Here is a 23,104-nt window from a genome sequence, read left to right on the forward strand (position 1 = left end):
TTTATAATAAATTACATGCATTTATTCTGCAGGGATGTATTTGTGCAGATCTCCTCCATCCTTAATGGAAAACTGAAAGCAGTCTTCCTCAAAGTGAGGCTGAGGTGAGGAAATAGTTAAGAAAGTAATTAATGGAATGCAAAAGCTAATAAGAGGAAAGTACTTTAATACACACTTGAGCTAGAATCTTCTCTCTGAATAATTAAAATTCTTTAAAGTTCATTTCTGTATTTTTAATAAACTATCTCAGACTCATTCCTGCTTTTAAACCTTTCTATACTTAACTCATTACCTTCTTTTTTAACTAGTGTTGGAATCGCGTTCCTTTTACTTGAAGGGCTTTAGGCAATGTTTATGTTTGTTGATGTGTTAGAAGTAAATACTGTAAGAGAGATAACATTCACAAGCCTTCTTCCTAATGCAAATTGATTCTTTCAGAGCATCATGCAAAAACATTATTTCTAATGCCACGTTATATGCTATAGATTGTTGTATACATAGTTGTCGTGTTCTGTTGCATCCCTGAATCTCTGCCTTTAAAATAGTGTTTCATGGAAATATAAGTCACCAATAAAAGTTTCCAGACTTACGTCAGAAAAGATTTTAAGGCAGGGATTTAAGTCTTCAAGCTTCAGAATATAAGTCACCCTTTAATTAAAGTAGGTGAGGAAGAAACTTCCCTGCTTGATAGCTTGTTACAAGGGCGTATAGCATAGAGTTTCCCCACACCTTTCAGCAAAGGCTTTTTGTGATTGATACTGAAGGGACCACTGGACTCATGTAACACAGCAATTCTTACATCAGAGAAAGCCAAGAGGAAGGTAGGAGAAATTCCCTTAGCATAAAGGGTAATAAGAAATAAATGGTAGAATTGTTCGTGCACATCCTGACTCTGAAAATACTAACATGCAAAAAATGGTTAAGACGAAATATCTCTTCGGGGTTGAAGCTGCAGAGAAGGCATTTTATGGAGAGAACTGGGGGTGCAGTTTTCTTCAGTGGAAAAGATGAGTTAGGATGAAAATGAAATTATAGAGCTTATAGCTCAGCATGCTTGGCCCCTTCTGCATTTTATAGGGGTAGACTGGTAGACAGCTGACTGTCTCAGCCATGGAATATCATGGAAAGGTCACTATTGATAAATGAAGAAGTAAATCTGTGAAGAAGAAAATATTTAAGAGTAGTAAAAACTATGAAAGTTTTAGGAAATCAAAAGGTAAGGTCATTGAAATAAAAACCAGAAATAATAGCCCATTAAATATTGGAGAAAATGAGAAAGTCCCGTGAGGCCATTTGTTGCATCAAAGAGCACAGTAATCTTTATTTCGATATGTGTAACTTTGTGTTCTTTAAGTAGTTTGAAATTGCTTATGTATCAGAGAAAATAAAAAATAAAAAGTTTAAGGAGATATTTTAACTAGAACTATCAAAAGAGAAGGAACAGAGAAGTAATGAAATAATTTAAACATCAAATTGCAAAAAGTCACAGAAGATAGAAGGTTTTACTCAGAGGAAACTGAAGTGACTGGTAAAAATGTGACATTTATCACTTTAAAGCACTTCAGAGTTGAATGATGACCAAACCCTGTCAGTCTTTTTGAGTGGTGATGATCCCAGGAAGCTCAGGGAATAGGAAAAGAGTTTGTGATGAATCAGCCTGAGTATTGCTACAGGGCGGACAGATTGCTTCCATGTTCAGCCTCTCTGAGGTCTGGAAGCCATACGTCAATGGAAAAAGCCTTGGCTGATTTCTCTAATTTTCCAGGATTAGTGGGTTTTTAAGCTAAAATTATGATCTTCTGTAACTTCCATTAGTGTACCAGAAAAGGTAGCTCGAGAATAAAACAATTCTTGTAATGACTTTACATTTTACCTACTCCTGTGCATGTTCAGCATGCATGAACCAGCTCCATCAGTGTCTCAGAGTTTTCTGAAATATTATAAAATAATACATAAATAAATGCTAGAACGTCTCTTGTTCTGAGACAACACAGTAATTTATTGACTATGGACAATTAAGGAAGAAGTAGGTACCTAAGGACAACCATGAAACCAATACAGATTAGTCACAGCTAATCTATTCTTGTAACCTAACAGAGATTTTCAGTTTCAGAGACAGTGGAACTTTACTTCTGTTTAAGACTAGTCCAGAGATAATTGAACATAAAGCAAAGTTTTTTAACTTGCATTCAGCTGAACTATTTTAAAGAAAAATGGTGAAAATGCATGAAAGTATATTTAGGCAAATATAAATGGTTTTGTCAGTGTTTTCTGCTACCTAGTTCTTCCAGCCCATGGGACAAACAGAATCTTGTTTCCTTGGTGCTTTGGTATAACAGCATAAGAAATACTTTTTGTCCTTTAACCTATTTCTGAAAGTGGCTGGTAGATTAGGAAAACAGTACAAGAACATGTCCGGTAGAGGAAATTTTCCATTGTCTAATGATCTCAGTTTTAGAGATTTCTTTTTACAGGTTTTATCATATTCTATTTTAATGCTCTTAATAGTCCTCTCTCTGATAAATTTGCCTTGTTGCATTTTAATTCTATTTACTCTTGTGGCACAATGTAGCAGTGAGTTAGTTTAAACAACGAACTTAATTATGGATTATCTGAAAAAAAGAATTCCTGGTAAAGTGCTTATTTTAAATGAACTGCCTAACAATTTAATTTGATATTCCCTAGTTCTGTTGTGAGGCGCAGTGGAAATTTTTGCTTGAGAGCATAATCAGGGAAGAAATTCTCTTTCACCTGTCTCTTTTTTTCATCTTGAAGGGTCACAGTCTGATTTATTTCTCTGCCTATAGAATGGCTCATGTGTCTGTCCATTTCTGGTCACCCTGAGTACACACCTCTGTACCTTTTGTGGCTCTGCTGTATGTTCATGGAGGTCAGAACAGCTTCCAGTATTCCAGAAGCTGTTGCTACACCAAAGACATATATTTGCACACTGAGCTGGCCTTACTGCCCACAGTGTGTCCACAGCTGCTTTACTGAAACTTGATTTTAGTATCTATCATTATATAATTAGAATTGCCTTTCCTGTCTGCGATTTACTTTGCATTCATTAACAGTAAAAGTTTTTGATGTTTTGGCTTTTTTTTTCCTTACCTTCACCCCCCCCCCCCCACCCCCCAATCACATCATTGTTACATCTTTCTGCGGTCAAATGAGGTTAACTTTGGTTTTCATGATTAATTTTTTTGACATCAGCAATATTTGTCATCTCAAAATTTATTCTTTTTAAGGTCATTTGTAAGGCAGTTGAACTACAGAGATTCCCATGGGAATCCACTGAAAACTGTTCTTCATTGTGAAAGCTGGGATACTTTTAAAGTCTGTTTTTCTATTTCAAACTTTTGGCCTTATATTTTATTCTGTAACAGATTATCTTAAAAAATATTGGTGAAGACCCTATAACTTTTTAAATTTTTTAAGTTAAGATGATTCTATGATTCCAGCCCGTTTACCTAGCCCAGAGACCTATTTCTAATACTTCCCTAACTGGGCACGCAGACACCTTTAATTAAAGAGGTTAATCAACATGCATGCAGCTTTGCTTTGCAGTTGGTACTCATCTTTCGCAGATAAACTTTTACTTCTGCCCCATATCTTTCTAAAGATATGGGATGGCTTCTAAGTTGGAGGATCAGACCTTACATTTGGTTTGAGTTGTGGGCAGTATGTCAGCTGGCTACCGTTTTATTTGGCTGCTGCTTCAGCAAGAATAATAAAATACATGGGAATCTGATTCCTCAAAATTGGAAATCCTTGTCTCATCAAGGATGTTGAATAGCATTGAGTTTTCCCTGAAGCTCTCTATCATCAGTATCTCCTTTATATGCAATTTAATAGTCTTGGTTAAGAAACTAAGAGTAATTTCAAAGTATTTCTGTTTTGACTGTTACTTCTTCACTCCTGTGTTACTTGGACTCAGACTCGCAAGATCGATCAGTAAATTCTCATTACTCAGACAAGTTTTAGAAAGGTGTCTGTCAGAATTCATTATTCCAGCATGTGGGTTTGTTTTGGTTTTTTAATATATATATTTCCTGCATTAGCTTTATGGAAACTGAAAATCCCTAGCGTAAAAAAGAGGGGTAAGAACATACACGTTAGAAGAGAAATATCTCTATACATAGTAATATAAGCCTCCATTTCAAAAAGTACTATTACTTAAAACAAAAATTTTTCTTCTCGAAATAGAAAAATTACTAAAATTACATTTTACAGATATAAATATATCCATAAACTGGAAATTTCATGGAAGAAAAAAGACAGCCAGCTATGTTTTGTAGTTTCATTCAAAAAATTTTGTACTGAGTTAATACTGATGAATTCTAGCTTCTGCCTTTTGTCAGTCTCTTCATGTAGACAGTTCTGCTATTAAGCACAAGATGACAATCAACGGAGAGCCAATTTTATTTCTATCATGTTAAACACAAAAATGAAAAGAAATCACTATTTTGCAGAAGTAAAAAATTGCTAAGTGAATGAATGCTTATGGTTATAATAGAAATTCACTTAGTGGCACTTTGTAGTGAAACCAGTAATTATGGCATTTAACACAAAGGATTTAATTTTGTTCCCTACATTTGGGTTTTTCCCCCAAAATGGAAAACCTCCCATGTATAATGTGTTTTAAGGCATTATTGCTTTTAGAATTTTTTTTGCCTTTTTTTTTTTTACTTATTGATTCTATTGTGGCTGCAGAGTCACAAGCCAAATAGGACACTTATAGTCATTTATATAATATGAAGCTAATAATATTCTGCCCTATTGTATGTGAAATGTTTGAACTAATAAATGTTTGATGTTTGAACTAATAAATCCTATGATCTCTGCAGTGACCCTGTCAGGTGATTAATGTACATTTCAGACTAGCAAAGTCAAATAAGAAATTTTCTTTGGTTGGGACACCTGTCCCAGAACATGTACCCTACGGCATAGTATTTCTGGAGCTCATCCTATTCATTGTCATGCCCATAAAGAAAGCTCTTTTCCAAATTCCACAGGTCTCACGTATGGCAATAATAATCTAATATATAATGCAGAGAGAGTAGAAAGAAAATCTGTTTCTGGTTTTGCATGCTCTTCAAATGCAAGCCTTTCAAATACTGCAAGATACAAGGCTGTGCTCGTTATGGTATTTCTCATGTACCTGCTTTAGCTTTGGTGTCTGGATGCTGTTTGCTCCAACAAAGATGGAGCTTCTCTCCTGAGAACAAGATTTCTTGTGAGTTTTCTCATGCTTCCCAGTTCTGATCAAAGGATTATTACTGCAAAAGATTTTCCCTTTGGTGTTTTTCATCCCCAATTCCTGTTCTAGTAGTAAAAACATACACAGAAAGATAAGGATTGCAAAGAAAATTAATCAGCTTGTTTCAAATGAGAGCATTCAGGATAGCTTTAGTTCTGAACTTCAAGTGCTATTTCAGGTCATTTCTAATAGTATCTAAAATAATTTACGTATGGTAAATTTATTAGGAATCTGATTTTCAGATATCCTCTTGGATACACTTTTTTCCTCCGCCTTATCATGACAGGTTTTCAAACAATGGAGGTTACTTTGTCTTGAAACAGGTCCGAGATGTGACCCACACCATACACACGCTCTACTGTTTCCTTTTACATATTTCCTCTTATTTCAAAGATCTAAAACATTATTGATGCATTTCTATTTTCTTTCTACTCCTTTCTAGTGCATTTTTTTTCTTTTCTTTACACTGGCTCTCGGTTTGTTATAGGTTATGGTGTTGTATAGACCTCAATAATCTTTAAATCCTTCTGGGCTCTTTTAATGTGTGTTGCTTTGTGGGCAAGGGACGGGACTCAAAGAAGAGGATGGTGCCCTGAAATTCTGTTCCTAGATCCCTGTGAAAAATATTGTCAGTCCACAAAGTAGAAGTTTATATCACAAGCTAGGCACTACAAAGATTACAGTACAGGCTTAATTTTGTCTGCTCAGGAAACATGAGGAATTCTCTGCATGTGTGTATATATAAATCATGGCAGCTTTAGGCACAAGTAAGCAGAATTCTTCTTTCAGGTGCAGGAGCTCTGAAACAGCTTGTACAGTATGGGTGAACTTCCGCAGTACCGACTTCACTGGTGCAACAAAGCAGTGAAGCATAAGACAGGGCAGATTTACTTGGTTGATCTACTCATAAGGCCCAGGGATAAACTTTTACTCTTAGTCTGTGTCCAGTGGGAAATTGGCAAAAAACATTTCTGGTCCATGATTTGACATGGGTTGGAACACATCTTGTGTACCTGAAATAAAGTTGGATTTGTATTAATTAATACCACTTCTTCTGATGTATGATCTATGTAATTCCGTTCTAGTAGACATTCAGTGAACTTAATTTAATTTTGTGATTTTTTTTTTTCTTTGTGATTTTTTTTCTTTAATATCTCAGACATCTCCAGAACCAGAAAGGGGAAGGATCGTCCCCAAGACTTTCAATGAGAACTCCAATTTGAACTGACTGCAGTGGAAGTGCAGAGGAGCAGTAGAGCAAAACCAAAGTACAGTATGTGATGCTTTTCTTCTACAGAACTGGACATGGTGAATTTGTTAAAACAGAAACAAACCAACCGAGGGGTTTCTTTATTTGCTTCTTTGAATGCTGATGTTTCATTCTTTCATACAAGAAGCCATTGAGATATTGTCATACAGTGAGACTATGAGCACTGTATATGTAAATGTCCACATCTAAACTGAGTCTATATTGTTTTGTAATCTGTGGAAAGAATGTGAAACCTTTAGGGTACATTTTTTCTTTTATGACCATTTTCTAAAATTCATTCGATGAACCATCCTGCCTCTTTCTTTCCTTGGAATATGAAGAAATGACCAGCTCCAATCTGAAGGTCTGTATTTCTACCACCTAAGGTAGGGGGGATGAATCTTGCCCATTGTGACCAAATAGGGTGACTCTTAGGAAGGTTTAGGGAAAAAGAACCACAGCTGCACTGTCTCTTCACTACCAACTGTGTTTATCTGCCTGCTCAGAAGTGCTCAGAAGGTAAGTGAAGCATGATGCGTTGTTAGGGGTTTTTTGTTTTTCCTTTAGGGAAGAGAAAGTAACTAAGGAAATCATGAAAAAGCTGGATTTAGAGAGTAGCCCAAAGCAGTACAGTAAGCAGTACCTTTTAACTAGGGTAGCTGCAGATTGTTGGAGATTTTAAATTTCTAATGATTTTACTTTTAGGAGTAGAACTTGCTTGGAAAACCTGTTATGAATATGCTGGTTTGGCAAGCCCCTCTTCTTTTCATGTCACACTATCTCATCCTTTGCCTTTCTCTTGCATCTCCCCCTCTTGCTTCCATCGTTAATGTATAAACCACCTGCAACCTCCTGTCTGACTTAGAGGAGAATTCAGTGTTTGCTTAAGTCACGGGAGACGCAGGGATTTGTGCAGTCCTCTCGCTTATGCGCTGCGGAAGTGATGACAGAATAGTCCCTACAGTCACTAGAGAAACTGACACATCACACCCAATTATGTGGGCTCCCTGGCCCCTCACGCTGTTCTTCCATGAAATATAAGCTTTCTGTCTCATGGTCTATTTTATTTTTTCAAGAAATTTGTTATTTAAAAGAAAAGGAAAAATGGTATGTGTGGGGAGGAAGAGTTAGTGTATCATTCTAAAGAAAGCTATAATAGAATAAGTCTTCAGGGCCATTCAATTTATCAGATAAAACATAATTTAAACACATTTTTTTTTTAAAGCTCACACAGAAAAAAAGCACCAAATTTAAACTGATGGTTATAGATGAGTCAAGCCTTGTCATTTACTGTGACACTGCCCCTCAGCTGTCATGGGCTAGTGGGAGTTATTTTTCAGCAATTATAAATTACAAATATATACACTAATCTATATGCTCTCAGCATCCCACACAGCATTCAGGCAGCTGTAGAAAAAGCAGGTTCTTTTTCATGTTAGTATCACTGATGCCATCAAATACAGACATGCTTTTCTTTACACATCCCCAGAAGGAGCCATCCCTCAGAAGTGAGATTGTATGAGTGTTACAGCTTTCTTCCACTTCTATGACAACAAAAGAACAAAAAAACTAGAAGCTGCTTTTCAGCTATTTGATCATAGTTGTGAGGAGTAATTAGAAGTAAAAATACATTTTTCTGTGTTAATGAGATGCATTTTTTCCTACAACTGAATTCCATATTATACTCATGGAGCACTGGTTACTAATTTCATAAAGCTGCCTGAGCAGAGGCTCTCTTTGCTGAACTTGCATGGGAAATTTTTATATTACAAGATCTACTGGAATTTGAGTTTTTCTACAACAGATAGTACTTGATGTACAAATAATCGTGGGTCAGTTTGGGTTTTTTTCTGCTCCTTGTTTTCCCTTCTTTAAGTTTTGACAGCTACCGTAAGACTTCAGGAATAAAACAGTCACAGTCTGATTATTTGGCAAGAATTTTAATATAAATAATACACATATCTTTGCTATGAATCACATTAACTTGAGAAGTTTCTGAGCAGCAAAAACTTTTCAGCTACTCTTTCCAGGTTATGACAAGGAATATCCAAAATATACAGGATAGTGAAAGAGAAAAAAGCCCCAGCACAAGAACATGGAAAATAAGCGGTAACAATCACCACATGGGAAAACAAACTAAGAAAAGAATGTATTTCCCTCCCTTCTGAGTGCTGTTTCAGCAAAAGAGCTCCTAAAGGACAGTGTGCTCAAGACCTACACTGTGCACACATTTTCAGGCTTTCTGCTTTGCAGCTACAGAAGTTAAAAATGCCGGGACAGAGGTGAACTAACCTACCAGGGGACCTTGTGGGATGCCCCTCACCCCCTCTGCCTAGTCTGGGCTAGGAGCTGGGAGCACCGGCTGTCACTCCCTCCCAGTTCACTCAGGACTGCAATAGAAGTAAGTTCATTATGTCTCAGCACTCAGGTGGCCTGAGGAGACAGCTTGTAACCCCAAACTTCTTTTCTTCGTTTTCAATCTTTGTTAATTTGAAACAGGGAGAAACAGATTCACAGCACTTCAATGAGTCATGCAAAATTAGGTACCAACTTTATTTTCTTTTTCTTCAGCTTTTTGACAGAAGTTCTGGGTCCAGTGCCATAAACCTCTGCATCCTAATCCAGTGACTGTCTCGAGCACTTGTTTCTTCTCTCTCCATCCTTCATTGCCTTTCTCTGTATCACAACATTTAGCATGTTACAAAACCTGACTTGAGCAGCTTTACAGTCCACTTAGAACTCAGGTAGGTAAAGTGACGTGGTCCAATACAAGAGGTGCTGTGCAGAATATGACAATCTGTTTGTGGCTACCTGCCTGAGACTTCTTCATCTAGCTGAAATGCTGGGGCAAATTCAGTGTTTCTGCATATAGGCATTTTTAGTACAGAGTAAATTTGGAGTACCTAAGCCATGTTGCGCTTGGTGTTGGTCAGATTCTTGTATCTATGCAGCCAGCTCCTCTCCTTCAGAGATGATTGTCAAAGTGTTGCTGGATGTCCTTCATACCTGAAGGGACAGGGTGCAAATTTAGTCCAGGTGCTGTAAATCTAACATGTAAAACAGCCTTGACCTGCTGCTCCTATGCCTGGTGGTGGCAGATCTGCCAGCTTCTTCCTTCCCCCTGTGCATTAGGTACGCTGACTCACCCAGTCAGTCCACTCAGGCTGGAGTAGTCTGGGCCTGAAAGTTGGTACCCCATGAAAGGGAGCTACATTGAGGCAGTTGATGAGGAGCTGAAGCCCCAACAGAAAGGATTCAGGAAGAAGTTTGTGGACTGTCTACGGTTGGTGGTACCCCATATTGGAACAGGGGAGGACTGTGAGGAATGCCCCCCAGCTAAGAAGGAAAATAAATTGTGAGGAACTGATCAAAACCCCCTTTCCCCCATTCCCTGCCCCTCCCCATGCCACAGTGGTGGCAAGGGGAAGAAGGGAGCAAAATCATGACTAAAGTGAAGTCTGCTAAGAAGGGAGGGATGGAGGAGATGCTTTAAGATGTGGCCGCACTTCTCATTATCTGATTCTAGTTTCACTGGGTGTGTAGTGTAATAAATTAGAGAGTTTTCTTCCCTTTATTCTGTATTGAGTCTGTTTTGCCTGTGACACTAATTGCAGAGTGATCTCTCTCTGTCCTTCTCTTGACTCCTAAGCCTCTTTAATATATATTTTCTCCCCTGTCCAGCTGAAAAGGCGGAGTGATAGAGTGACTTTGGTGGGCATTTGTTCTCCAGCCAGGGTCAAATCACCACGCCTATATAGGTCTTCCTATATGGCTCTTCCCTTCTGAAATGTTTGCTTCCCCTCACTGACTCAGGTTGGTGTTACCTGCAAACTTTATCACAGTACACTTAATACCATCATCCAGATTGCTTACGCAGATGTTAAACAGCATTGGGCTCAATATTAATCCCTGGGAGATCCCACCTGTCAGTTTGAAAAAGAGCTATTTGCCACCACCCTCTGGGGGCAACCTGTCAGCCAGCTCCCCACCACCGCATGGACTGTTTGTCTAGACCATTATGCATCAGTTTGTCTAGGATACTGAAGGGAACCATATCAAAAGCCTTGGAGAAATCCAGGTAGAGTATGTCTACTGCTCACTGTACATTGACTGAATAGGTTACATTGTAGATCAGGTTTGTCAAGCAAGATTTGCACTTGGTGAATCTGTACCGGCTTTTCCCAATCACATATGTCCTTTGACTTGTGATAGCCTTCGAGAGGATTTATTTTATAGCTTTCTTAGAGACTGAAGTAAGAATGATTGGCCTGTAATTTCCTAGATTCTCCTTTAAGCCCTTCTCATAAATGGGGGTGACATTAGCCTACCAGTTTTCTAGGATGTCTCCTGATCTCCACAAGTTTTCAAAGATTATGAAGAGTGGATTTGCAATGATGTCAGACAGCTATCTTAACACTCTTGGGTGGATATTTTCAGAGCCCCTCGACTTGTAAGGGTCAATCTCCTGCAACAGTTCACGTACGAACTCTTCCTTCACTGATAGTGGGTCTGTGTTTGCATCAACCTGGATTTTTCTTTCCAAGGTCTGGGGCCTGACAGTGCTGGTAAAAACAGAGATGAAGAAACTGCTGGTGACTATCTCACCTCTCCGGTTTTAACAGTAGGTGAATATTATTACCCTTGTGTTTTTATTAGTAAAATACTAACACTGATATACATTTGGAAGCTGAATACTGAATTTCATCCTTATTCATACCAATCAGTCCACTTCTGTATGAATAATCATATAAACTCAGCCACTTGCTAGTGCAGAAGCACTTACTGTGTAGAAAGATCTTTACTAATTAGTGTGAAGATCTGGTAAATATGATACCATTTTTTCAGTGCTCTAAGTTGTTATCAACTGTTTTTTAGTAGAGGTCCTTTTAAAACCCTTTTACACTTGCATGGTTTTAAAGACCAAAGAGGCACATTGGATTGTCTGGGATTTTTAGAAAGCCAGAAGTGTTTTCTGAACAGCTTTTAATGTTTAGATAAAAACTGTGAAATACTGCCTGTCCAATTTGAATTCATTTAGCCAGGCAAGGTATCAAATAATTCCTTGTGACACTGTGAGCCTTACATAGTGAATGAATCTCCAGATTTATCCTAGTGGAGCCTCAGCGAAACGGGATGTGGTGATCAGCTCCAAAATAGAGCGCATAGTTATGTGTAGCCTGATGGCTAAGAGCTAACTATTGGCAAGATTATCAGGGTCTCACAGAGGGGATCTTCCTTGGGAAAATCTGCTGAAGGTTTAAAGTGACATTAGAAATAAAGGTGAGAAAATAAAATTGTAATTTTAAGTCAGTCTCTGTTGTAGGGTGGAGTCAAACTGGGGGTGAGTGATTTCACCAACGTGTCATAGTATTGCAAGGATGGTTTTACATGCTTTGCTAAATGAATGTTGAGGTAATGGTAATGTTAAATCAAGTAGCCTGTGTCTAAAATACTTTGGGTAGGGAGTGATGGGCTCTACACATGTGAGTATGTGAAGGATGTTATTAAATGCAATGTTAAGACATTCAGTGGGGATATGATCACTGTACATGCAGAAGGCTATCTAACAATTTGAGGTGAAACATGGAGGTTTTTTCATTCAAGAGATATGTTATCCTGTGTTTCCTTTTTATGGGAATGGGTTACCTTTCCTACTTGAATCCACATATTGTAAATGTATTACATAGTCTGCTGAAATTCTGCCCTTAGATCTTTTCAGAAGCCTCTTGTCTTTAAAACTGGCCGCTTGAAGTCTAAAAATATATTCTTTGGAAGGAGAGAAAAACACAGAATATATTTAGAAATACTTAAATATAACTTCAAATAGTTTTCCTATTCATTAAAAGTTTGCTTGACCCAAAATGTCAGGACCCACCAGTGTGAAAAGCAAGAGATGAATATCTCTTGTATCACCTTTCCACTGGTATAAGCCCCAAATTCGAGCCTGCTGGAGCAGGAGGTGTCTGGAGTTAATCCTGTAACTGCAACTGCTTCTTGAACTCAGCCTTGGTGTATTTTGAGATTTAAATCCACAATTGAGGAGGAAGAAGGAAACATTCATGATGATTTTTTTCCATAGCAGCTGTTTGAAACTGTTAACAGGCTTGTACCTTTAAAAGTAAATCCTGGGGGAAACAGAGACTGAGAGGTAGATTGCAGTTCAAGTGCTGAGAAGCACACAATAAATGTTAAATTCAGAAGTTTCTTAGATAAGTATGTCATTGATAATTGAGAGAAGAGGGAAAATTGTGTTAGGAGATTTGCACGCAGTTTTGTCTCTCTTTGGGATACACAGTGCATCTGCTGAACACATTAAAAATAAACTTTTGTGCCAAAGATGTTTACCTACTGTTGTGGTTTAACTCCAGCTGGCCACTAAGCACCATGCAGCCACTTGCTTACTGCCCACCCCCTGCAGTGGAATGGGGGAGAGAAAAAGACATTTTAATAGTACAGAAAAGGAAAATTCACAATAATAACAATGATAAGAGAATATACAGAAGCAGTGTTGCACAGCACAATTCCCAACTACCTGGGGACGATGATCAGCTAGTTCCCAAGCTTCCCTGCCTCCTGGCCTACTCCCTGAATTATATGCAGGTCATGACATCATATGGTATGGAATATCCCTTTGTCCAATTTGGGTCAACTGTCCTGGCCATGTCCCCTCCCAACTTGTTTGGTGCCCCCCTGCCTATTCCTTGGCAGGCCAATGTGAGAAGCTGAAATTACCTTAACTATGAGGAACTAAAACATCAGCATGTTATCAACAGTATTCTCATCCTAAGTCCCAAACACAGCACTACATCAGCTACTGGGAACAAAATTAATTGTATTCCTGCTGAAACCAGGACACCTAATAATATAAAAGCAAAGCTGTATCTGCAAGTGGTCTTATAAAGGAAAAATAATTTTTTCCCATTGGAAGACACGTTTTTGATTAATCAGGCATATTTAACAATTATGATTTACAAATTTCTCAGAAAACATAGATCTGAGCTTTAAATCAACCTAACGTTTTTAAAATCACATATTTAATTTTTTAGAAATGGTATGAAGGTTACCTGTAACTTTTGCACTTTTAAAGTCAGCTAGGATTGGTGAGAGATTCTGAACGCAACACATTGTATGTAAGCTAGTCTCTTGGTTGGAAATGATTATTTTCTCCTTTCTTAATTTTGAGTGTCATGAAGTGTAACTTTTGAAGGATGTGCCTAAAAATCTGAAGGGAAGATGTGTAGACAGATTGCACACTGATTTTTTTAATGATTGCTGCTATTTTTATCAGAAGTTCTTATACATAAGGTTCTTATTGTCCATGTAGAAAAGGGGAGGTAGAATCAATTTCCTCTTTAACATATTGATAAACAACTCCAGATATAGTGGTAGGGGGAAACTACATTTACCTTTGTGTGACCTATATAGGAATGCTGGAAAAATTAATTCCAGAATATTATGGTGACATTCCTTTAAGTTGTGGATATGATTTACATAGTAGGTCTTCTTGAGCCGTCCAGCTTCTTTCATCTTGATACTGTAAATTGCTTTCATTCCCCCCACCCTCCCCATCTGTATGCTTGAGGTATTGTTGTGATAAATTATGGAGGTACAGAACTGAAAATGGTGTGTAGATTGTCTAAGAAATTGAGTGCAGTCAGCCTTCAAAGTGGTGGATGATGTGCTAAAACAGCTACCTTCCCCTGGTCAGGTTGCACATGTCGTCAATGAGCAGCTGCTTTTAACTTTGCCTTTTGCCCAGAGCACTGAGAGCAGCTGGATTTATTGAATTAATAACTGCTCCATTTGGGGTGTTTTGTTTTCCCATGACCGTGAAATCTGGCTATAATGTTAGCAAAGTGTAAGACAGGTCTCCTTCACCAAACAACGTGGTGTCTTTTTTGTTATTATATAGTGCTTAATCCAGAAGGCAGAAAACATTTGGAAAATGGGACCTGTGGGGAAATGAAATGCTTCTTGGTAAACTGAGTTAAGGAAAAAGGAGGGAAGCACATAAAAATGTGGTAGGTGATACACACATGCTGAATGTGATTTTTGAGGATGCTCGTACTAGTCCGCAAATAGTCTCATTAAATCACCTGATGTATTCTAAACAGTGTTATCATGTTAGTGGTAGTGGTCAGATAAACAGTTTCTGTGCTTTGGACCAGTTTTTCCTTCTCAGGGCTCTGGATTTCACGAGGCTGGCTGAGAATTGGTGGCAGTGTGTTAAGCAGCTGGAGATGGGTGAACTAGTGGCCTCTGGTTCCTCTGACCACACAGGCGTGAGGGACGTGCCCTACCACAGAGCTTCGGGGCAATTCTGCTTAATAAGCTTTTGTTTGGGGTTACTATTGGTAGGACTAACTAATTTTCTAGAAACAATACATGAGGTAACACCTTCAGGTTTTATCAATCATAGCACATATTAGAGTAATCATTCTCACGTTATGGTTAGTCTGCTGTGCTGAAAGTGTTGGAGTTACCTCGTTATTAATGCAAAAAAAAAAAAAGTTATACCTATGGAGAGAGTTGTTTAGCTGTGATTTTGGGATAGCAAAAGGAAAAAAAGACAGGAGTTATTTGCAACATGCATCTGAAGCCTCGTGTTTGCCTTAGTTATTGCAAGTGGAGCCTGGTATTAAATCCCGGTCCTGTGTCTTCCTCAATATGAGAAAGGGAAGACCTGAAGCAGTTAAGCCTTGCTGACTTGAGTTCCTGAAAAAGGCTGGCACAAGTTCAGGACAAATGGGGTTGAACACCAAGCTGCCATGTCTTGCCCCCAGCTGTACTCCTTAGCTGAACATAAATTGTGTCCTGCGATGAGGTGTGTGGCTGTTGTATCTCTGGGGAAGAATATTTACAGAGGCCTTCAGCCTTCTAAAGGCTCTTTTGGAAACAGTGGAGATATCACCCACTAGAGCTGTACCCAGTTTTCAAATGCTCTCCAGTCCTTGTCATACCTATCCTCCTGAGGGCTGGCATCAGTTTGTGCAGATGCCACCACATCTTCTAATTCTGAAGACTCTCCCTTGAGGAAATGCAAGGTTTGACCAAAGCTGTGAAAACTCATTTCTAGTATGTTGAAATTAAGCAGGCTTTAGTTTTTAGTTCCTTTTGTGGCTTTTATATATCAGGAGTTTGAGTTCTGCAAATAGATTTTACAAACCCTTTTTTTTTTTTTTTTAGTCTATATCATATGTATAGATTTATGTCTGATTATGAAAATTACTGTCCTAGTAATTTTAAAATGTGCAACTCTTAGGAGTAGTAAAGGTCATTTTACCCAGCCAATTCTCAAATTGCTGCAGAGGTAGTAAAAAACCCAAAACACTTTGTGCAAACACTGACTCGGGAGTCTGACTTCTATGCTTGGATATTCTCAGAAATGAGGCATATCACAAATGTTGTGATGTGCCAAGTATTTCCTCCACAAATTTTTAATTGCCACAGATGATCAGAGTGATTCAGGGTGTGTTCTTCAGAAACTAGGAGACTTCCAATTCTGAATGCAAAGAAAGGCAATTTATTCACAAAGCAGGTATTAGGTCTGTAAAACAAGTACGAAGAAACCTGAGAGGGGGTAAGATGAGAAAACAAAGTAACTTGTCTCCTTGTTTTGTGTGTACTTTGTAGGCAAACAGTTCCATCATCAGCTTCTGCTTCTTATGGAAACAAACTAATTTATGCTTGACATTTCAGAGTTGAAGTCCTGTGCCTCCTCATCCAGAACTTGTTTTACTCTTTTGGTTTTTTTTCAGAATATGTGGTATGTACTTAGAATATAGAAAGCATAACTGAGTGATGTATTCACACCATCAGCCTGTGTTAAGGTGCCCAGGTAAAGAAATGCCTTAGTTAGGGTCTGTCTGTGAAAGGTTTTCTTTTGAGAGATGTGTATTTCACAAAAAGCTAATTCTTCAATGTTTTGCTGAATTGCTCTAATGGTGAGTTGATACGACCTCTTGTCATCTGTGGTGGTCAGCTTACTTTCCTGCAGACTTCAGTAACTTTTGTGATGGATGGAGCACGGGTACTACAGCTGTTGCCTTCACAGCTTGGATCCATCTTCAGAGCAACTCAGTTGTATCAAACAATTTACATGTTTGTATCATTAAAAGCTGAATTTTAAGTCTTGGACAGGGAATTGGAGTAAGGAAGGGATTTTGAATGTTAGAATTTCCTAATTAAAGAGCGGATTTTTGTACAGAAGCATTTGAAAAAAAGACTCTGCTTAGAGCAACCAATTCACTGGCTCTTAGGATGTTTCTGTGGAAAGTGGAAGGCTGAGGTTCAAGTCCAGGTCCAAAATAGGCCCTTGAGGGTAGTTTCATAGTGCTTAGGCAAACATTTGAAGCACTGAACTATTAAGTTTTCCCTTCCCCTTCCCTCCTTTCCCCCTGGCCTTTTTCTCCTTCCAAAAGTTCCATTTCTGAGGTGAAAACCCTTTCCTGAATGAAAAGTAAGAGGAAAAGTGCCATTCCTTTTCCAGGAAACTTACAGGATAGATAAACTAATGTTTCCTAATAAAAAACACCAACACATTTCATGCCAAATTTCTCATTAAATCTCATATACCCTCCCTGTACTGCATTTCCTACAAAATACTCATAACAGCTTTTTCTCTCTGCTTCTATGCCTACCAGGCTCCTTTTTGCAACGTCCATGGGTTTCCCCTTGGTAGTATTCCACTGTTGGCTTCCAGCTCCAGCATCTTCTACCCACTGCAGTGAGAAAAGTAGTGAGGAGTGGTAACAGGAAGCGTGGGAAATGCTGGTGATGCCCTGCTGCCAGCCACAGTACCTGGCAGCAGACCTGGAGAGAAAATTTGAGAAATAATTCCAGGCTGCCTTTGCCCTGGGTTTGCACCCATCCTGTCTTTTGTGGAGGCCAGAGTAAGATTAGTAAGGTGAAATTTTCAGAATTTTCACTTTGGAAAAACTCTTCAAAGTGAAAGCTATTTTTACCAAGGCTGTACTGCAGAGTGATTTTCTTTATTTTGTTATTTATCCCCCTAAAGTTTTACAATTTGGCTGAGTTGAGGGCATTTTTGAGAAAGCGGTAACAAGCCATCCCTGCTTTGAGCACAGAGGCCTGTATTTCAAAGACAAGAGACAAGATCTCAAGATATTTTCCAGAGTAACTATGTCAATATGGAAAATGTTATCCTTGGGAGTTAATTTTGCAAAATTATAAGCAATGTGAAAAGAAGGTCTTGTAACAAGGAGGATGTGGCAGCTTTGGGAACAGGCTGAACTCTTTGCCCCGCCAGTAAAAACTTTTGACATTTATCATAGGTCTATTGGGCAAAAGCTTCACAGTGGAAGTCCAACAAAAAGAAATGTGATCTATATATATATTACTCTTTTTTTAAGAAAGTGCATCTGTGTGCTAGATCAAAATTGGTAGTGCTAGTAATAAGAAGCAGTTAAGTACACCTTGACAGATGCAGAGATGTATTCTGATAAACCCTGAGAATTTTGAAAACACACACAAGCTTTTCTGCTTTACCTTTTCAGGACAATCTGCCCTGAAGAACAGGCTTTAGATTTAAATCATCTCTTCCTCTAAGTTTCTTGTAATTCCTAGTTCTAAACTGCTCAGCAAGTTTTAGTTTCCTCTTTGATCTCAGTCAAGACAGGCAATCCAGAAACAGGTGTCAATTAAAGTAACCAAAAATGCACAAAATTAACTTCAGGATTGACATACTAAGGGGATCTTTACATTGCTTTTAGTTTTACATGCTCAATTTGTTCTTTTCTGTCAGGCTGCAACGCCCAATTTAGTAAGATCCAGCACTGGCTGATCCTACCCTGATTAATGGCCATCACAAAAATCTTGTTCATTTGGTATGGAAGCAAATTATTTGCCTATTAAGTCCAATGTGACCTAAATCTGGACTTTAAGTCAAATTATAATGGACTCCTAAAAGTGCTGTGGACTTTTAAACTCCAATAGCATTGATGGAGGGAGCATGAGGGACCTCAGCTCTTTCAGTGGTGGTGCTCTGTGTCTTGCCAATACTGCCTTTAGTTGAATGAATTGCTAACTTGAGCAGAAGCTAAGAAAGTGATTTAACTCAAAATTGCTGATCCTGCCTTCTATAGCTTTAACTTCAAATACTTCCATAATAGTCCTTGATAATATTTTTTTTTCCAAATTTAGCATGATGTTTGGACTAGGTAGGATGCTTTGCATAGTAATTAACAGGCGATTTTTCATGGCACCAAATAGATTATTTTTAACTATACAATCTTCACTGAAATACAACAAATCAAAACAACATCATTCAATGGTCATTTTGTGCAAGAGAATGAGCATTCACCTGGTCTCCTTGTACTCTCTCTGGCTTGATGCTTTGTAGGAAAAAAAGGCACCTAAAATGTTTTAATCCTTTACAGTTACATTAAAATGATGTGGCTGTCAAGCTGATAAATTGACTCCATTGTATCTGTTCTAAATTTATATAGATAGCAAAGTTCTGCAGGTCATAAATGATTTATCTTTTGTGTTTGGAGTAGAGTCATAATCATTCACTCTTTTTCAAGTCTAGTTTGGCAACTTTATCTCACTTGCAGTTTGCATTTCTGAAAGTGGAAATATATTCTGCAGCTTTTGATGTGTTGATTGGTAAGAAGGTAAAGACAGCTGCACACATGTCTCCAGAGACTCAGCTCAATGGCTAAATGAAGACCTCTAGTGCTTTCTTGTTAGCCAAGATAGATCTACATCCAGATGAACCACAATTAGTCAATAGTGAAGGCTATAGGTTCATGTGATCAGAAGCCACAAATCAGTTTTCCCTAGGACTTAGTTATTGGCAGATAGCGCCTTAGGCTATGCCTTGCTGCCGCTTGCCTGACTGTAATTTTTCCCCTAGTGAAGTTTTTAAAGTCACACACTGAGACTGGAGCAGTGATCTCCTGACAACAAGGCTGTCACCAGCCTGTCAAATACCAATTGCTTATCGAACAAATCGTCTGCTACTTTAAGGTACCTGCCCCCTTGCTATTAACAAATCTTGAAGCGCTGCTGGTTTTTGTACTGCTATTTATTTGGTACCTATCTGCTTACCCACATATCTCATTGTTTTAACATGGCGTGGGCCAAATCTTTCCTCCCTGCAATATTGGTGGAAACTGATAAATACTTTATAACCAAGGTGACTGCATATCATTGTGAACTTGTGCAACTGTATCAGTAAACCAGGAAGGAGCCCTAACTCCTGCTGGAATGTAAATCCTGGTCTGAAACATGTCTGTTTCAGAAAGTTTGGCCAGTGTATTCATTTGCCTGGCTAACCTCATGTTGCACACAACTTTGTATTTGCTGTTGGCAAAAATTTGAGGCAATATTTTTACGTGCTATTGTGAGGGTGTGGTAGGATATAAAGTCACACAATGCTCACAAATGAGAGATAAATATGATTACCCAATTTAATGAGTAGTTAAAACAAGTCTCAGAGAGGTTGCTTTACTTCCTCACTGGATGAATGAGTTGTAGAGATGCAGAATCCAAAGGTTTTATCATCTGCCTGTATCTGTATATACCAGTCAGTCTGTCTCCCGTGTAGCCAATTTACATGCCAAAATGGCATCCACTGTGGGTTCTGGGCATCACACTACTTCAATCAAATCACCTTTCTCATTGCTGTTCTGCAAATAAAGGAAAAATTAAGGCCAGTAGAAGTAAAAGTAATTCTTCAATGAACTGAGCATATAAAACGTGCTTTAAAATTTCCAGCACCCTGCAGTGATAGTGATTAGTTAAAGAAACACCACAGCCTTGTTACTATCACATCTTTTAAAACCTTTTTACGTTACACAAAGATGGTATAAGAAATTAATTAAAATGTTGGACAATAACATAATCAGGGATATCTGTATTTGCAGTCTTTTCTCTGTGCTTGCATACATCTTTTATCTGTCAAGTACAGCAAATAGCTAATTAGCCCCCTTTTAAGTGCTTCACTGCTTGTATTGGAGCTATAGTCATGCCCTAGTGGGATGGTTTCCAGGAAACCTGATACACATTCTCATCTGAAAGACCATATGCCTATTCGTAGGCTGTTGAGAAACCAGTAGCAATCAGAAAATACTCTTTTAAAGAAATCGGTTCTTTATGGTTCTCAGAATATATCTGAACTGTCAGTGTTTTAAAGACAGAGCAAACCAATATCTGGAGTCCCTACATGGCTCCTATGCAGTAAAATTCTTGCCAGTGTCAATCAGAGGGTTACTAAATATGGGCTGCAGGACATCACCTAATGTGTTCCCTAAAAGGTAAGTTTTTGATATGATTGATATGACTCATCATGTTAAATTCTTGCTTTTATTCACTCTTGGGTGAAAACACAGCATAGTCAGAACTGAACTAATAGGCACTTACTTTGACAAACTGCCTTAAAAGCACATTAGCTAGTTAACATGTTACACCACTATGCATTAGTACTGAAGTAGTAAATCTGACAAATAATCAAATCAGCTTAATTTTGCATAATGATCAAGAAAAATGTACTTACAGATTAAAGTGATCTTGGGAGACTATTCCCCCCTCCTCTTTCTGCATTAAAATCTTTACGATAGAAAGGCCTCATTGAAGGTTAATATAACATGTAATGTCACATGCTATCTCATGCCGACCACAAAAATAACTCAAGGCGCCACTCTGCTGCAATTAGCAGCTGTAAGATTATGATGTTTTGACACAGGTGAGGCAAAGAACCCCTCCAAGCACAGAGTGAAGGTATGAGTTATACAACTATTTCCTCACAAAAAACACCGCGTATTATTTACACACCAAAAATGTCATAACAAAAAACATTTCTCAGACTCCTGAAAGTAAGTTCTGCCACCAGTTAATTTGCAACATGATAGCAGAATTTGACTACCGTTATTTAAGTATTTTTGGTAACTAGTCTTTGCCCACTGAGTAAACAGGATTGTGCCTGCTGCTCTGCCTTATCAGAAGGTATCAGTCATGGTATAAGATGATTAATATCAACCTTTACTTATGTCCCACCATAAGACTGTCTTTTTTAACTGTGAGGTAGAGTCTATCCCCCTTTATTCACCAAGTAGCATTATTCCATGAGTGGTGTAACTGAAGACACAGGTCTACTTATGAAGAAGCTCTGTTTTTATTGGTGCAGTGGTAGGGCATCTTACAGATATCAAGCATTTTATATGATATTTGTTGGAGATGTGACCAGAATATACAGTATAGAGCTCTTCAAATGCAACTTGGGAGCAGATCATTATGTGAAAAATGTATACAAAAGCATTAGACAGCAGCCTAATTCTTCTTTTCTGTGCGTCTCTGTTTTGTACTTGCCTGATTTACACTCCTATGATACCTCTTCTCTAACATTCAGGTAATTTCTTTGTTTTAAAAAACTTGAATTTGCAGCTACAGTAAAAAGAACATAGGGCTAATATATCAGATGAGTTATTTCTATAGTAAAAGCCCTTACCTGCATTTAGGAGCACTTCCACAGTGCATAAAAATAAATTTCATTTCTGCTTGTTCTCCTCCACAGATTTCCATGGGATGTCACCTGCCAGGTTCTACAGGAAGAGCTACACCTTGCTGGAGGCTTGTTCCTGAGAGGGAGGTGCCTGGGTATGAGGACTCTGTTGTCCGTATTTGGGAGCTTTCTCAGGACTGGCCTGAGATTTCTGTGCATGATTTCCTTGGACAAAAGAGTGGGAGAGATCACAACCCTGCACCCTCAGTCTTAGGGGAGGTTCATAGGAGGGATGGGATCTGTGTTGCACTCCTCAGTGTAAAGTAATTCAGGATTTCTGTGTGGGCAGGGGGCTGAGCTGGGACATTGAAACCTCCACTCACCACTGCTACTGGTGAATTTTGATGCCATAACTGTAGTGCTGGTCAAAGTTTTGCTAAGCTTTCCTGTTTAAGAGGAAAGTGAAATCTGCAGGCCCAGAGCTCCACTGGGGGAGATGCTGGCCTGGCCGGTTGACTCCAATCTGAATTTTAAGTCTCTAAAAAAGGGGTAATAACAGATCTCCACTTCACAGAAGCGTCACAGGTGTAGATATGCTAATACCTTTGAGATGCTTGTACTCTCTGGTAATGGAGAGAGGATAGATGGAAGAAAGGGTAAGTACCATAGGTCCATTAAAAACTATAATGTGACCTCCATATACCCTCTGTGCTTGCTTTCATCTACACACACAAGCACGTACACAATCATACAAATATACCTATCCAGAAAAAAGTCTACATCAGCTATGGATCTATTGAATTCTCTGAAATGTTGGGGGGGGGGGACACGACACGACGACACATTCAGAACAATGTGCTTTTGCATTAAAGTGCATGAATGAAACTCTATACTTCAGCAGCATTGGCAGGAGGGAAGGGGGAGCAAGAGGGGTGTTAGAGAAAGGTAAAGTGCACATAAAACTGGATAATGTCACCTGCTGCTCCCCATCATGCAACTTAAGAAATGTACAGGAATTTACAATGTACAAATGTTCTGCTTTGTAACTACTGAATTTCACGGTTGCATATTTGCCACTTGTGAGTTTGTAACTGGATATTAGCAATTTCCAAATGGCTGGGATGTTTGTGCA

The sequence above is a fragment of the Gallinula chloropus genome (genome assembly GCF_964237585.1).
Source record: "Gallinula chloropus genome assembly, chromosome: 4".
In the NCBI taxonomy this organism is placed as follows: Eukaryota; Metazoa; Chordata; class Aves; order Gruiformes; family Rallidae; genus Gallinula; species Gallinula chloropus.